The sequence below is a fragment of the Hibiscus syriacus genome, unplaced genomic scaffold (genome assembly GCF_006381635.1).
Source record: "Hibiscus syriacus cultivar Baekdansim isolate YM2019G1 unplaced genomic scaffold, ASM638163v2 tig00111238_pilon, whole genome shotgun sequence".
Taxonomy (NCBI): Eukaryota; Viridiplantae; Streptophyta; class Magnoliopsida; order Malvales; family Malvaceae; genus Hibiscus; species Hibiscus syriacus.
This window is the reverse complement of record NW_024063030.1, coordinates 1,080,059-1,089,465: the sequence shown is the minus strand read 5'-3', so window position 1 is coordinate 1,089,465 and position 9,407 is coordinate 1,080,059. Positions and strand designations below refer to the sequence as shown.

The window sequence follows — 9,407 nt, the reverse complement described above, 5'->3', positions numbered from 1 at the left end:
AGATTAAATTGATATTTTATGTAAAGTTCAAGCGTTAAATTAATATTTTATTTAAAACTTAAGAGTTGAATTATATCTAAACTTCACGAAGTAAATAAAAATTAATCAATTTTACTAACACGGTACATCACAAAACTAATATTATTTGACGCTCTAGTGACTAAAACATTATAAACCAACATCGTAAGTGATTAAAATATTTAAAAAATATATTCACCAAGAATGAACAATTACAAAATAAAAGTAATTGTTTCCATAGTTTAGCCAATAAACAAATAGGATGAACCACATGGACAAATAGGATTGTTAATGAGATGAGTCAGATCCCGAGTTACTCATGATCGACTCGATCAAAACTCGATAAATAATCGACTTGAGTAGACTTGATTCGAGCTCGAACTCGACTTAAGTTCTTAACGAGTCAAAACGAACTACTTTATACTCTACTCGAAAAGCTCACGAGGTGCTCGAAAAAAATAATATATTAATTTTTTTTAAAAATAAATTATTAATAACATTAAATGTGTTGATTTTTAAAAAATACAGTATAAATATATTTAAGATTAATGTTCGAGTTTGAGTTTAACCGAGTTAAATTTATTTTTGTATTTCGAGTTTTTTAAACTTTTTTCAAGTCTCAATTCATGGTTTCGAGTTCGAGTCAAGCCATCGTCGTCTTGGCAACGAAGTGGTTTTCTTTTCTAAACAATAACTGCCAAGTGTTTTTAAAAAAAAATCAAGGGTGAAGAATACAAAGATAATATTTGTTTAAATATTTTAAATCATTTGACAATAAATATTAATATTTTTTATATATAGTGTCTAAACTCGAGATTTCAATAAATAACAAATATGAAATATAAATTTCTTAATTATTGAAATGAGTTAACTCATGCTAATTACGAGAGTCGGGGATATACATTATTGGGGTCATTTTGGTTTCCATTTCCAGCATCATACTTGGTTAACAACACATGTATGTTCCAAACTTAAATGAAAATCGGTTTATTATCTACATAATTGAAAGCCTAAATTATATTCGGTCCAATTGTACAAGTTCACCAACCTGATATAAATTTTGGAATAACTTCTGCATTACCATTATTTATTACTATAACCCACAATTTTATATTTCTAATTTTTCCACCTAACATTAGAATCATAAATTACATATTTATTTCAATTAACAAATATGATTAAATTAATGGGTATCTAGTGTATTTAACAAAAACAGATGATCGTGCTTAAAACAATAGAATCTGAATTAATATTGGCAAACTTGAAAAACATTGATATGTAATTAGTCAGTATTATTTGTTAATTAATACTTGCAATACATGCCATTGTTTAGGAAAGTCTGTCTCAGGGGGAAGTTTTCCAAGTCTCAAACCCCAACCTTTTAAGACCCTGCCGATATACAGGCTCCATTTGTGAACCCTTGAAACCTCAGTTCACACGATCCCAAGCCAAAAAAAGATGACTCTTCAATCCCACCACCATTCCCCCTCGTTCCCTTCTTGCTTCCGACCCTGCGCCGCCGCCGATAACAGCTTCATATCGCCGCCTCTTCCGTCACAAATCTCAGGTAAAACGAATCTTGCTACGAGTCACTACCACATCTCGGCCTTTTTTCACTCACCTGGTCACGAACCTTTCTCGGCCACTCTCTCCACCTCCACCTCCACCCTTCCTCTCACTATTCTCCCTCTTCTCCGCTCTCTCTCCCTGCATCCATTTCCTTCTCCACCCTCCATTTCCATCTGCATATCAAGCACTTTATTTTTGTAAGAAGCAGGGATATAAGAAACTGAGCAGCGCCACGGTCCCTAATGTTCAAGTCTTCTGGGACCTTTCCAGGGCCAAGTTTGGATCCGGGCCTGAACCCAACTCTGGATTCTATATTGCTATTCTTGTTGATGGAGAAATGACTCTTCTTGTTGGCGATTCTGCTAAAGAGGCTTATGCCAAAAGTAGAGCTCAAAAGCCTGGGAAAAGCCAAGCTCTTGTTATGAGAAGAGAACACGTACTTGGCAACAAAGTGTACAATACAAAAGCCAGATTTGGAGGCAAAAGTAGGGAAATCTCCATTGATTTTAAGGCGGACGAGGATGGGAAGCTGTGTTTTACCGTTGATAACAAAAGGGTATTGCAGGTGAAACGACTTAAGTGGAAATTTAGAGGCAATGAGCGTATCGAAGTAGATGGCGTCTCGATACAAGTCTCGTGGGACGTGTGTAACTGGTTGTTTGTTAATGATTTGAACAATGGGCATGCGGTTTTTATGTTCAAGTTTGAGAACGAAGGCTCTGAAATTCTTGGAGCAGATTATCAACAGGATGGGACTGAAGTAGTCGGTCCTTTCAACGAGAAGAATGGGGTTGTTTTGTGGCAGCAGAGTTCATGTAATTTGGGCGTTAACGGAGCCGAGTGGAAAAAGATGGGGAAAAGCTTGATGAGGACTGCAATAAGCTCATCGTCTTCGTCGATTTCGATGTCTTCATCTTCCTCAGGAGTCAGCTCTTCCGTAATGGAGTGGGCAAGCGTGGAGGAGAATGAGTTAAGTGCTCCTACTGGCTTCTCTTTTCTTGTCTATGCCTGGAAAAAGTGAAGGTTACAAATCCTCTAAATTCTAATCCTTTGTTGATAATCTCGCTATTCGGTTTCTCACTGACACCATTTTGTTCTTGAACATAGTACATGAAGAATGTTACATTAGGAGAAGGAAATTACAAAGAAAAGAGAGATTTATACATAGATATAATCCTTTCCCCACTGTTCCCATAATTATAATTGTTTCTCTGTACTTTTTCAGTAGCAAATTTGATAGTTGTAATCAAAGATGTCATGCAGATTGAATGAGAAGAAGCAATTGTTTCTTAATTATGCTATTTCGTGTGCACCATTTTGTTCTTTTTGCTGATTTGATTGGAGTAGTTCTTGTAAATGGAAATTTCCAAGTTTCCAACATTGGAGACGGTGCAACTGAGATGTGGATCTCGTTTGTTTTAAATTTGCTTTCTTGGATCTCTGAAACTGAAAGTTTCTTCCTTGGTCGATAATCTTGAACTTTGAGGAACAGAACAATGTCGTACTATATCGAACGCCACACGAAGGTGGTTGGAAGTGGCCAAATGGTGTAGGGATTGACTGTCTGACAAAATGACTGTTTTCCTTTTGTCTTTGCCGTCTTTGTTTGTGGAAACTGGAAACCCTATCTGTATCGTGCATTTGCGACCACATATTTTTCACTTTAATAAAAGTGTTGTTTTTAATTGAACCAAGACTTTGTTAAAGGAGACGACACTGTTGAACTTGAACGATATTGGTAAAGACTAGGAATTAGGCGCATACGGTTTTTAATTTATAAAAGCTTTGTTAGGCTATATGCGACTTGTTTCATTCACAAGGATTTGGTGCTAATTGTTTACAAGTGTTCTTCTCTTGTGGTTGATTTGTCATTCCTGAAATTTTTTTCTGGCTTGAAGGGACAGTCTATTTTTTTCTTTGATTTTTATATCCATAATCACATTAAATTTTGATTATATTTAAAAATTGAATCAGATTAACTTTTTAAATGAAAACTAATCTTCCAAATTTTATTTCTTTTTCGTTTTTATATTCAATAAAAGTTTATTGAAAGGACATTAAATTCTTCCCCGCACAACCTAACTTAAACATCTCTAGATATGATTACATTTCCTTCATGTTTACACTATTGAGGGAGCTCATCAACTGTTACAACCTTGAGATAAAGAGTTCATAGACTTTGTCTTATACAAATTAAACATAAACTATACTTGAAAGAGATAAGAATCTAAAACCCTAAGAATATATGATCTGATATGAAATAATTGCGGGTGATAAAATATTTAACCTAAACAATGATTAGGAATATCATAATATTCTAGTAGGAACTATAGCCTTGTTGTTGAAAAAGTATTTTCTTCCGGTTGCCAACTGGCTGAACATCGGCAATAAGATGGTGAGATTGGTTCAGATTTCGAATTCAAGTCCATCTAGCGTGATAAGAGTTTTTTATTATGACCCAACAAAATTAAAACAGTAGAATTCCATGTATTTGGAACAAAATTGTTGGTGGCAAGTGTCGGTATTAGCCCGCGGGTTGCGGTTGGATTTGCCTGCTTGCTCTTTGGGGAATTTAAAAGAAAAAGCATGCTTAGATTGTGAAGGGTCAGGCGGTAGCTGGCATCCACTCTGTTGTAAATTAAAAATATCATTTGCTGCTTAAAGTAGGAAACTGAATCATTAAAGAGAGAAGAATAGCCTTTTCACTCTCTTTTCTCGCAAACTTGGATCGGCTTTTGTTAACCACAGGTAGGGGTGAGCAACACCGAATACACGTTTATGTTTTGGGAACCGGAACCGGAATCGGAACCTATTGCACCGGTTCCTAAAAATGGGAACTGCAACCGGACCTGTTCAACCGGTTACTAAAAATTAGGATTCGGAATCGGAATCTGTAGGTACCGATATCGGTTTTAAGTACATTGTTATTTTGACAGTTTTCTCATTTAACATATTATTAATTGTGAGATGATATGTCCATTAATTGAAATGTTAATTTATAAACTATGTTATCCACCATTTTATACTTAAATAGTAATAAAAACACTAATTTAAAGTACATATTACGAAAACGCAAAGTTAAAAATTAATTACAACAAGTTTAATCCAAATTCAAAAGTATATGTCACAAAACGCATAGAGTCGCAAAAAGTCCAAACCAATTACTTTTTACGTTCAAAGTATTTTTTTAGTATGTACTCAGTTTATTTGGACTCTAATATTTTGGATAATATAATGTTATGTGATTCCGATTTCAGAGTACTCGGTATTGGAATCGCTTTTAGCCGGATACCCAACCGGTTCCGATTCCAAAATTTTGGGAACCAATACCGATGTCAACATGGTCTTAATTTTGCTACCCAAAATTAGAACCGACAATTTTTAATCGGTTCCGGTTCTAGAACCGGGTTTCACGTTCTTTTGCTCACCCCTAACCACAGGTGACTGGTGAACCAACTCAAAATTAGCTCCAATCATTTGACATTCGGTTATCACTTATGATACCTTACCATATCAATATCCTTGTTCTTCCTCTTCTTCATTTTAATTTAATTTCTTCCTCTTTATACACTTTTCTCACACATGCATGTCTGTGGGAATGATATTGAAATAAGAATACAAATTTGTTCAACTTTTAATAGGTCACGTCAGATTTAAAAATGTTACTATAAGGTGTTAAAAGTATGTAAGAGACTAGTGTTGACGAAAACTATAATTTAGGGTAAATTATATATTTAGTCCCCTCAATTATAGCTTTAGTTCTATTTTAATCATTTAATTTTTTTTTTTAAAAAATGATGCCTAACATTACGTTTTGGTTCTGTTTTAGTCACTCGCCATTAAAATATATACAAAATTACTAATGCAGTATATTTTTTTAATTTTTTCAGTGTGACACATCAACATCATTTTTAATTTTTAACGATGGGTGATCAAGATATAACTTCAAATATGATTTTTAAAAAACAATTAATGACTAAATATGTAGTTTATCCTATAATTTAAAACTGTTCATTGTATAACAAAGTGATTCTCTAATCATAAGTAGTACGGACTCCTTTCTATTACTCACTCCGTCCCATAATTTTGTCCTATGTTGATCAAACATATAAATTTTAAGAGATAAATTCAAAAAACACGAATCACTTAAATTTTTTTAAATAAAATTTAAATAATAAAATAAGATTCACTAACTCAACTAGTTTTATTGAATAGCCACACTCACACATGTATATAATTATATATTTTAGTATTTTAAATAATTGAATAAATTATGAACAAAATAAGAAAGTTTCAAAAAAAATCTCTCAATTCCATACTTTATTGGTCATTCAAAGTAATTAAATAATTTCCATAAAAAAATGAGCTTTAATTTTTCAATTACCATACTTAGCTTTGATATTAAAACAGAGTTTACCATTTTATTTTTAAACATTAAAGACAAAATCTTTTTCCACATTCTGGACTTGCTAATCATGTTCCTTAAATATTCTCTCTCCTTCTAAATTAACCCGTTAATGACAATCTGAACTTCTTCCTCCATTATTCTGTGTTTCAGTTCTTCCTGTCGTTTTTAGTTTCGGGGTTTTCTCTGCGTTAATATTGCAAAACCGAAGAACATGACACTGGAGAGAGTTATCATTGACACAATGGATAAGTTTCCAATTGGCATCCGTGTTTTGGCCGATGACGACGGCCCAACTTGCCTTTTAGTGCTCCAGACCCGCTTCGTAGATATCAGTACAATGGTTCGTTCTTCCTTTTTTTTATAAATTTATTTGCGTTCATACATTGGTTCTTGGTTTTGTGATTTATCTGTCGAGTTTTTGCAGTTGTTTTGTATGTTGTCGTGGTTAGTTTCCGTTAAGGTGAAGTCCCTGTGAACTTTGGGACTTAAGTCGTTGCGTTTGCATTGTGAAAAATCTAAAGAAAGACATTGTTTTCCTGGTTCTAGTCTATTTTGCAGATATTGTCGTTGTTTAAATGAGATTTTGTTCTTGATTGGGTGACCCCATGTTATTTAATCTCTCATAAATCTTACATTTGGATAATTTGCAATGCTGGATCTTTTCTCTACGAATCCTAGTTCAATCTTTTATTTTGTTATTATTCAACTATTTATTCAGTCGACTTTATTTATCAGCTTTAAATCATTGAAAATGTTAAAAGAAAGATGGTTCATTTAGTGTGAAAATTTTGTATTTTGTAGTTACCACCACAAGTCATGCTATCACAGCATTGAAGTTGCTGAGAGAAAGCAAGAACGAGTTTGATTTGGTTATCAGTGATGTCCATATGCCCGACATGGATGGTTTTAAGTTACTTGAGCTTGTGGGGCTTGAGATGGACCTGCCTGTCATAAGTAAGCTAGTAATAACCCTATTAGCTTTTTGCTTTTCGGCCTCTTCTACATTCTTTATTCATTTTTGTTATGATAGTTACAAGAGTTTGAAGGATTTCATCAACGCATTTCGTCATATTGGTTACCCCTTGCAAAAATTGGGGAAATTTTCTGAGATTTTGGATTGCTTTCCATTAATTTAGCTAATTCGAAGTCCTTTACAGTGCTGATGACTGATGAACTTTGGTTCTTCAGTTTATGTTAAAGTTGCAGGAACAATTGGATTTGTACTTTAACTACTGATATGATATGATGCTTCCAGTGTTCTCTGCAAATGGTGATACCGAGCTTGAGATGAATGGGATTAATCATGGGGCTTGTGATTATTTATTAAAACCTGTTCGAATTGAGGAGCTGCAAAATATATGGCAACATTTCATCAGGAGAAATAAACATGATAGAAAGGACTAGTCTAATTATGGCAGCATAGACAAGCCTCACATTGACAGAGGTGATGCTGCAGGGACAGCAAATGTTGATCGGACTGGGAAGCTTAACAAAAAGAGGAAGGACGAGAATGAAGATGCGGATGAGGAGCGTGATGAAAATGGGAATGATGACAAGGATACATCAACCCAAAAGAAACCTCATCTTGTTTGGTCACCGGAGTTGCATCACAAATTTGTTGCTGCAGTTAATCAGTTGGGCATTGACAGTATGTTCAAAACTTTTCTCAATTTTGGGTACATGTATGTCATAATCTGTTGAATCCCTGCATTATCAAAATCTACTCTTAACATCTATTGTTGATGTATCGCGATCAATGCTTGGGTTAAAGATACCTTTCGGGGAGAATTCAGTTCTTGTTCCTTTGACTTTTAAGACTTTTAAGCATTAAGAACATACTTATGCATGAAGCTTTGAGTTTTTACCATTTTTTGTGGTTGTAAGGCAGAGGCTGTACCTAAAAAGATCCTATAATGATGAGTGTTGAACATCTAACCAGAGAAAATGTTGGCAGCCATCTCCAGGAACTATTTCTTAACTACCTTAATTACTATGATCCAAAACTTACCAGGAAGCTAACTATATCATTTTTGTGATTGCAGAAATTTAGGCTTTCCTGAAAAGAATCAACTGTGTGCAATCCAGCAAGTTAACTACATTTTTCCGGATGGGGCATCTGAATGGAGCTGAGAATTCCATACGTTGGCTAGATCCAATCAGCGTCACAGTGAAGCCTTCAAATCTTTCCACCAAATGGGGTGTCCAGAAGATTGAACACTGCCAGGCTAGGTATTGGACTTCCTTCTCTGGGAATGGTTCCGTTTAGTCATGTTCAAAACTTGGGCAATACCAGTAACAATCGGAGCAAGTTCCGAACCTATCTAATTCCTGATAACCATAATGCTAACATTCTTCCAGGGAGGCCAATGTCGTGCTTTGAACTGGATGAAGTACAAAATAAACAAAGGTGCTAACCGCATTGGACAGCTGCCATCTGTTGATAATACAACCGTTTTCCCCGTTTCTGGCAGTTTAATAGATACCATGTGTTCTGATAATCCACTTCTTGGTGTTACAAGCAACCCCTTAATTTCTCAGCTGGCCTATTTGCATGCTAGTAATTTGAGAGGCGGTGTTTCTGCAACGGGATTCAAAGTGGGAGTACTTTACCTCCATAGCTCCTACATCCAATCAATTACAGGATTCAAAAGCAGATATACAAGGCCACACATCCACAATCACCTGTAGTGCAAGTCATAATCAGATGTGCACCCACGAATGGAATGCCCCAAGGAAAGATTCCCCTTTCCAATCAAATGTTACATGTTGTGCAATAAACTCTTTAATACCTGATAATGGTGAAATGGATCAGTTGGGACAATGCTTGGACCAAAATAACCCAATTTCAACAGAAACATTAGTCTGGATTCTGTTGAGCCATTAAATTTTCTTGATCCCCTATCCATCCATATAGTAGAGGTGAAAACTTAGCAATGGAGCCTAAATTTATTGAAAAGGAAGGGTATCTTAGGTGCAATCTAGGCCACAGGGAAGTTACATTACTGATTATGGAACCATCTGATATTGAAAAGGAAGAATATCTTATAGTCCAACCGATGCCACAGGGAAGTTACACTTCTGACATATTGGCTCATTGAAAGATCTGGCAAGTGCAATGATGAAGCGGGTAAAATCATGTCTATTTTTTCTAGTAGTTTCTTCTTTAGCTTATTTGGGAATTATATTTTTATAGTTCCAGACATCAAATTAGCGTGCACTATAGGTACTAAAGGATATGAATGCATGTTGAAAGGATAAATTTTTTTGTCAAATATATTTTAAACTGAGTTAATCTTTTCTCTAAATTCATAAGCAACCCTCCTCTAATGTAAGGATGTTTTCTAATATCTATACCATTGGCTGTTTCATTTATTCCATCCATCATTTTGTAGCATAGTTTTCTGGTAAATTC

The 9,407-nt window shown here is 34.8% G+C and overlaps 2 pseudogenes; both read left to right on the top strand.

Annotated features, from left to right (window-relative positions):
• Window positions 1-1,589: 1,589 nt before the first annotated feature.
• LOC120157201 lies at window positions 1,590-2,740 on the top strand (annotated as a pseudogene).
• A 3,460-nt stretch (window positions 2,741-6,200) lies between these two features.
• Window positions 6,201-8,683, top strand: LOC120157200 (annotated as a pseudogene).
• The last annotated feature ends 724 nt before the right edge of the window (window positions 8,684-9,407 follow it).